At 39.8% G+C, this 7,803-nt stretch overlaps 1 long non-coding RNA gene across 1 annotated transcript; it reads right to left on the reverse strand.

The window, feature by feature from the left end:
- Nucleotides 1-968: 968 nt before the first annotated feature.
- LOC128816482 (uncharacterized) lies at nt 969-7,044 on the reverse strand. Its single transcript, XR_008439923.1, has 3 exons — nt 6,891-7,044; nt 3,080-3,173; nt 969-1,172 (listed from the first exon to the last, which is right to left on the reverse strand). It is a non-coding gene; the product is annotated as an uncharacterized LOC128816482 (long non-coding RNA).
- Nucleotides 7,045-7,803: the final 759 nt, after the last annotated feature.

Consider the following 7,803-nt stretch of genomic DNA (forward strand, 5'->3'; position numbering starts at 1 on the left):
CCTCACATTTTCCATTAATCAATGCCATTGTAACATAAGATACTCAGTTTAGTTAACAAGTTAAATAACTGCATGTCCATCAACTATTCCTTTATTCTGAAAGCTAACTTTAAGTAACAAGTCTCTATTTCTCTAAGTGAACTGCTAAAAAGCAAGCAGCTCAAATTCTGTAAGTATGTAACTATAGTTGCCCCTTTATTAAAAAAAACCTAATTTAATTTGGAGCCATGGCTGCCATCTCTCTCTGTCTTTGCATACACCGGCTTTAACAGGTCCTTTGGGGAGCATTCATGGAAGTGGTAATAGGTGTGGTAATTTCCACTTTCTGTTTTCTAGTTCAGAGAGTAATTGAATCCAGTCACTACTGCGATATCTTTCTGGCAAATCTTTGTTGGCCTCCATGAAATGAGTTGGAAGGCTGATTTCTGTTCTCCGCAGGCATGATACAGATGGACTGTTGTAACTGGCAAATTGGAGGCAATTTCAGCAGAGATTCCTAGGCTTAAATAAGTGCAAGAATAGAACTTTCACTTCCAGAGAAGTCTCATCTTTAACAGTCCTGAGAAATGACAGGACCAGATTGGAGAGTTTGGATTTCTTCTGTTGCAAGACACTTTGAACTCTGTTTTATTAAACCAGCACTCACATGAAATGACTAAAAAAAAAAAAAACAAACCAAGTCATTATGAAATTAAAGCCTCAGGCAAAACAAGCTTTATCACTCCCTAATACTGCTTTCAATCTCTGCTGCATTTTAATTGAAATACAGAAGTATTTGATTTCCTGTGACAGCAACATTCATTAGTCTTCATTCTGTTTACATGTGTTTAGCTCCCCAGGACAGCAGCCAGTGCAAGAGCATCAGCCACTGACAGACCGTAAGTGCATTCCAGGCAGGTCTGTGAATTCCGCCACACAAGACATTTCAGAACGAAAATACAATGTACCAGGTGAGTAGAGGCTAAATGTATGATGAGGCTAAGATTAAAAACTTTATTTTTTATACAAAACAATAATAAATCCAAGCAGATAATGAACTAAGTGTGTCTTCTCATTTTCCATCTTTTCTTCTTTTCTCAATAAAGTCTATCCACAGTTCAGTGTTAAACCACTCCATGTTCTGCAAAAGCTATGACGTTTCCATCTTGTATCCATGTTTTTCTAATTCAGCTCTGTATAGAAGAGAGACAGATATGTTGAAACACATACACAATACTGTTAATTAAAAATTAAATATACCACACAATACTGTTAATTAAAAATTAAATATACGACACAATATACAATAATTTTAAATAGCAATGTCGTACTGCTTTTTGATTCATGCCATTACCTTAACCTTGCTTACTCTGTAATTCTTGAACTTCAGTTTTTTATCTTAAATCACTGTAAGTGACTTCTCAGTGAAAAATTCTAGTATTTGTTTTAATCACAGTTATTGCCCTCTGACCCACCATATGGCACAAAGTAGCACCTATGCGCCTGCAACATCTCCCAATTCATTAGAATAACCAAAATATTATCTTACACATATTCTCAAGAATCTTGTACATTATTCTCAAGACTTCCTTAACTCAAGCAAGCTCACTATTCTATTTGACTTAACTGCATGTGCTTCCAAAACAATTGTAAGCTTTTTTTTTTGCTTTTAGAATAGTGCAGTCTGGAATTTTTATTTATGTCTTGGTGCAATACACCTTGCAGTGAACAATTCTGAGGGAAACAACTGCTTTGTTTCCTTAGTTGTGGCCAGGACAGCAAGTCAGGAACTACAACTGTTACCACTCCTGCCCTGCCACCACTTTGCTTCTCACCTGCCTCTGAACACACCAGCCAGGATGCATCCTGTTTTATCCTAGCACCTTTGTACAGAAGTACAAATCTCTAAAATTATTTTGGGTCAGTTTGCACATTTAGTAGTAGGACTTTAAAAGTGGAGAACTGCAGCATTTGCTTTCTAGAGATGAAAGAAAATGCTACAACCAGGCAACACTGCAAACCACTATACGGTCACCAACACTGCAGGCTGCAACTAAGGCCAGTTACAGAAAGTTTGTCTAGATCAACTATGTCTATCAAGAATTATACTATTTCTTGAAAGTCTGTTTCACTACATGTTTTCCAATATTACCATTTAACTGCCTTTGAACCATATATTAAATAACTATACCAACAATTTCCTACTCAGAAGACACAAAAATAATTGCTCTCCCTGGAGTACAAAGGAGATCAACCCAGGAACTGTTTAAGCAGGCCGTATTACAGACAGTTTGCTCCTCATGCAACATACTGAGGGATTAATTATAAAATCTGGCTTTGTTCTGAATGCTTGAAACAATTTAAGTTATAATTATGCGTCAGTAAAGGATTACTGAAACTACAAGTGACAAAGAGGATTAAGCAACTGGTTTAGAGGTACACAAATTGCTATCACTTTTTTTAAAGCATGTAATTAACAATTACTTTGCTGTTGTTGCTCATAAACAGTATGTTCATCACATAGGAAAGAACCTTAATGTTTATACAGATCACTAATCTCCAGAAAATCTGCCCATTTGGACAAAGAACAGCAGTGCTGTTTTAAAGTACAGACATAAAAACTGTAACATACTTTGCACACCACATAGCACAAAGGGATAATCTTGGATGCCTTGCCATTAATCTTGGCAGTACAATTCAGAACTTTCACACACTCACAGAAAAGTCATTAGAAAAGGATTCACTTCATGTTAAATTGACAAAGTGTCAACTATATCTCAACTTTCCATGATCTTTGCATTGTTTGCGTAACAGAGCAAAATTCTGTCACCACAATGTCCTAAGGCATTTTCAGTAGAATTATTAAAAGATGAAATGCTGATCAGCACTTCAGAGTCTTGTAATCCCTAAATCTGGTTCTAAAAGGCTTTAAATAGAAAAGCAAAAAGTAGACCTTTCATTTATTTCCATTTCAGATCTTTATTTTTTTTAAGTAAAAAAAATAAACTTTCAAACAGATTTCAAACTTTCAGATATTAACTAATTAACTCCATTTAAAGTATTTTACCTGTCTTCTAGAACAAAGTTTAAATAAAATTACCTTAACTGATTGGAGAAATCATCTTCTACATTGTCATCATCCCAGTTGTCTTCCCAGACATGTGCATCTTCATCTTCATCTAAACCAGTCCAATCTAAAGACAGAAAAACAGATCTAAATATTGTATGCTGCACTGCTTTGGTACCATGTCTTACTGACCAATTAGCTCAGCCACAGGGAAAGGCAGACTTCTGGTAAATTTAACAGAGAAGTCTGGATCACATTCAAGACAGAAAGAGAGAGACAGAAAGATCTAAAACACATCTCAAAATTTCTGTAATTACAACAAATATGAAAATATGAAAAAAAAATCATTACACACACATCATGGTTTGCAAGATTAAACATTCCTAAGAGATATTTTGCTTACTTATGAATAAACTGTAGCATCATCCTTCCAGATTTGTATTGAAACACCTTTTTCAGATTAAAAAAGTAAATATGTATCAGATGCTTTTGCCAAAACACAGACACATTGTCTGTTCCCTCAAATCAGACGCAGTCAGTCTATGGACAAATGACAAAAAACTATCTGTGACGCAGAAGCAAAGGCAAATTAAAACAAGCATCTGCAAACAGCACTTGATACCTCTAATCAGCTATTTCTGGGTTCCCAAGACAGCAGACGCTGTCTTGCCTTTGTAGGTAAGCACTTTATGTCCATTTACTAACTTTATTTATATTTTTCCTACAATGAAGTAATCTGGCATATCACCCTTGACAAATTACTCATCATACACACAATGCTTCATTATTAGAAAAAAGTTAAAATCAAACAAAATAGTTTAGAAAAATAATGAAAATGAAAGGCTCAGAATCACTATGAAAACGTAAGTTGGCTTACTTGATTTTTTTTTAGTTTCTCAGTTTATTCCTACTGAAAGACACAGAGTTTTTCAAATGTTAAAAAAAGAAGCCCCCTAATTTTGACACTTGCAAATTTTTATTTCTCAAAGTCCATTACTGTATTTAAAGAGATAACACTGTTCTTCCCCTCTCACTCTAGTAAGCCATCTGCTGCCCATGCACAGAAAGCTTTGAGGACTAAGGCCTAAAGTAACATTAAACACTGATGGAGGTATGGGGGGAGCAGGGGAGAAAGTTAGTGGGGTAAAACATCAAAAACTAATTCACTGTGAACAGCTAACTTTCTAAGAATGAAGCCTGGTCTTTGCATTTTCTCCTCCTTTTTCTAACGCTGACAGGCAACAAAATTAATATTTGAGATTCACCAGGACAGGAAAATCCATTTGTCACTGATTAAAGACACACGTGTGGAAGGCATTACAATTAAATTTCCCTACTCAAATAAATTCTATAATGGGAAAAGATGAAGGAACATAGAAATTGTGCTGTGAGAGCAAAAGTAAAAAACTAGGAAGAAAAGGTGAAGAAAAAATGTTGTATATAAAAATGCATTACTTGGTTTACTTGGTATTGCTAGTTGCTCAAAGGGAAGGGCTTATCCTTTAGAACTACCTGCAATAAGCTTTGCCCTTGCCAATTTATATTCCATTTATTTTTTTTTCAAAAAATAAACAACTTTACTGATTAACTGGATTTTTAAGAGAGAAAAAACAAAGCTCAAACAACTTAAAATTAACACAAAGTCAAACTTTTCTATCTACAAACATTCAAGTAGCTCAGACAGAAGTACAAACTTGGAAAAAAAAAATCTCCCAGTAACTCATATCCAGCACAACAAACAGCAGCTTCAATCATAGAAAATCAGCAGGGCAGACTGCAAAAAGATGCTCTAAATCACACTGAGTAAAGAGGAGTCAGAAAGGCCCATCTCATCTTCCTTGCTGGGGTGGGGAAGAGAGTGAAAGTAAAGCCTAAATTACATTCTCATCCCCGTAGGACAAGACTCTGCAGCATCTGTATATTGAAACTATTACCCCAGAATTGTAAAATACAGTTTATATTATATGCCTGTGACTAAACAAAAGTAAAAAAAGGTAGAGCATTATCTGGGATAGAAAGTATTAAGATCACTTAAGAGTCCACTACCATTAAGTATTACTAATATATACCAAAATTATAAACTTGTAATGGCTGAACTCCTTAAAAATATATTCTTATATTTTGATCACTGATTGCTTTATTTTGTACTTGGGAAACAAAAAACAATTTTTAGGATTTTAGGGCTCTTTATCCCCTGCTCTATCACTTTACATTTTTATATTCTGAAATGCACTCTACAAAAGATTCTTAAGTGACTCATTTACATGTATTTTCATCTACTATAGTATACTTATGCTATACTTCAAAATATCCTATAAAAATTGGGCACGTCTGGTTTTGATACATTACTTGATTTCATTAATTGTTTAAGTAAATTTTTAGGTTGGAAAAGACCCCAAAAGTCTATGTATACATCCCCTAACACAGATTTGCATTATCTAATTTCCTTTGAATAAAAACTGGGTAATACAAGTTGTTGGTAGAAAGTGGTGTTTTAATTTGAAAGAACAACAATTTGGAATGTGTTTGAGCCCAGTTATCACAGTTCTTTCCTAAATACTGGTGATAACAGACAAAGTGGTCTGAACACTCAACATCTCAAAACTATGACCTCACTTGAGGATTCAAATGAACCCTTTTAGAGGTTCTTATTTTCTGCAAGAAAGAACATCTAGAAGCCTGATGATGGTCACTTTTTAATAAATCTCTGTTCCACCCAGAAAGCCTGCAGAGTACTTTGCTTTAGCATTCCAGCTAGAGTCAAGCAAAACTAATTGCACTTTCTGTAACACCAAGTCAGGGCTCTACCCAATTCAAGGTCCAAAAGCTTCAGAGACTTCCCCTACTGTGAACAGTTAATTTACATTAAATAAGATTAACTTTTTTCTTCTTTTTAGGAAACACCTATGAAAAAGAAAATATAGTCTTGTAAGTTTATTTTAGCTAATATACTAACTATGTAATGAACTTTACCAGTACCCGCAAAAACATTAATTTTAGCAGAACTAAAGGGCTCAGAACACCTAAGGCTTGTAAGGCCACAGAAAAACCACATGCAATAAAGACATTAGAGAAGAAAAATCCTGACGTTACATTCATCGTGATATATATCATTTCTCACGATACACAACCTGAGACAGAATTAAGGACATAAAAAGCAAATATGCCCTAATAGGGATGTTTCCAAGACTATTTCTGTCAAGGGACACCGAGTTGTTTTATTGAATTTAACTTCCGTATTAAGTATATCCGTACCTATTAAAAGCAAACTAGCATATACATAACTGTGCTTCAATAGGTAAGGAGACTAAGAGTAACTACAGAGTGGGTTATTTCATTTTCACATATTTTTCCAACTTACTCTCAGTTTCTAGCCCTCATCCCTCCTTTGCCCTGCGATTCTCATCTCCAGTGTCAAAAAGCAGTAAATTTCTCCCGCACTTGTTCCCAGCCCTCTCGCACAATGACACAGCACTTCCAGCGGGATGTGCCCAGCGCCGTGACAGCGGCACAGAGCCGGGCACGGGCACCGCGATCGCGCTCGATCGCGGCTCTGGCGGCGCCGCAGCCCCTGCCCGGCCGGGGGCTGGGTAGGGACCCGCGGGGCACAGGGGAAGCTTCCGCGGAGCTCAGCCGGCCCTGCGGATCGGCAGCAGGGCGCTGCCCCGAGGAGCGGCCGCGGGGACCCGCGGGCAGGGCCGGCGCACACGGCGCCCCAGCCCCTCCGCCGCTCCCGCCCGCCGCGTCCTGCCCGCCCCGGCCGGCCCAGGCCGCCGCGGTCCCGCCTGCAGGCCGCGGCCTGTCGCGTCCTGGCGTCCCGTCCCGTGCCGCCCCCGCCCGGCACCTTCAGCCGGGAACTCCTCAAACTCGTCGTCCTCCTCCAGGAGCCCCAGATCCACCGGCTGCTTCTTCTCCGACATGCTGGGCCCGCACCGCGCCCCGCCGCCCCCGAGCCTGCTGGGATCCCGCGGCCGCCGCCGCGCCTGCGCCGCTGCCGGGCCCCGGCTCCGACCCGCGCCTGCGCCCTGCGGATCGCGGCTCTGCCGGCCCCGCCCGCCGCTCCCGGCCCGGCGCGGCCCCGGCCGGGGCTCAGGTGCGCCCGCGGGCGCTGCTGGTGCTGCTGGTGCTGGTGCTGCTGGTGCTGGTGCTGCTGCTGGCTGCTGCTGCTGCTGCTGCTCTCTGCAGTGCTGTGGGGAGAGCAAAGTCGTTCCCTGCACCGTCAGACCAAACTGCATAGGCCGCTGCCGCTACTGAGCGCCTCTGTTCTCGACACTCTTTCATTATTGGTTTGTATGCAGGCAAAGCCTATCGAGTATCACCGTTCTGTCCTTAATCTCCATGCCATGGTGTTAGAGTTTTTTCCCTTCTGGCTTTTAAATGTAGTGTTTCAAAACGCCAGGAGAGGTTTAGGTTGCACATTAGGAGGGATTCATTCACAGAAGGAGTGGTGAGACCTTGGCATGGGCTGCCTTCCATGGAGGTGTTGAAGGAAAGCCTGGCCGTGGCACTCAGTGCCATGCTCTGGTTGACAAGGTGGTGTTTGGCTGTAGGTTGGACTGGATGATCCCAGAGGTCTTTTCTGACCTAACTGATGCTGTGATTCCGTGGAAACTTAAAACTAATTTGCTGTGTTCTAAATTCCTTGTCCATCACATCACAGAAAAAAGCAAGCAGCTTGAAAGAGAGAGTTTGACTAAGCTATTCACTAAGAGTTTAGGCTGTTACATGAAAACTAGAAATGCTATGGGTTTTTATTA

This window comes from Vidua macroura, chromosome 1, assembly GCF_024509145.1.
Source record: "Vidua macroura isolate BioBank_ID:100142 chromosome 1, ASM2450914v1, whole genome shotgun sequence".
Lineage (NCBI taxonomy): Eukaryota > Metazoa > Chordata > Aves > Passeriformes > Viduidae > Vidua > Vidua macroura.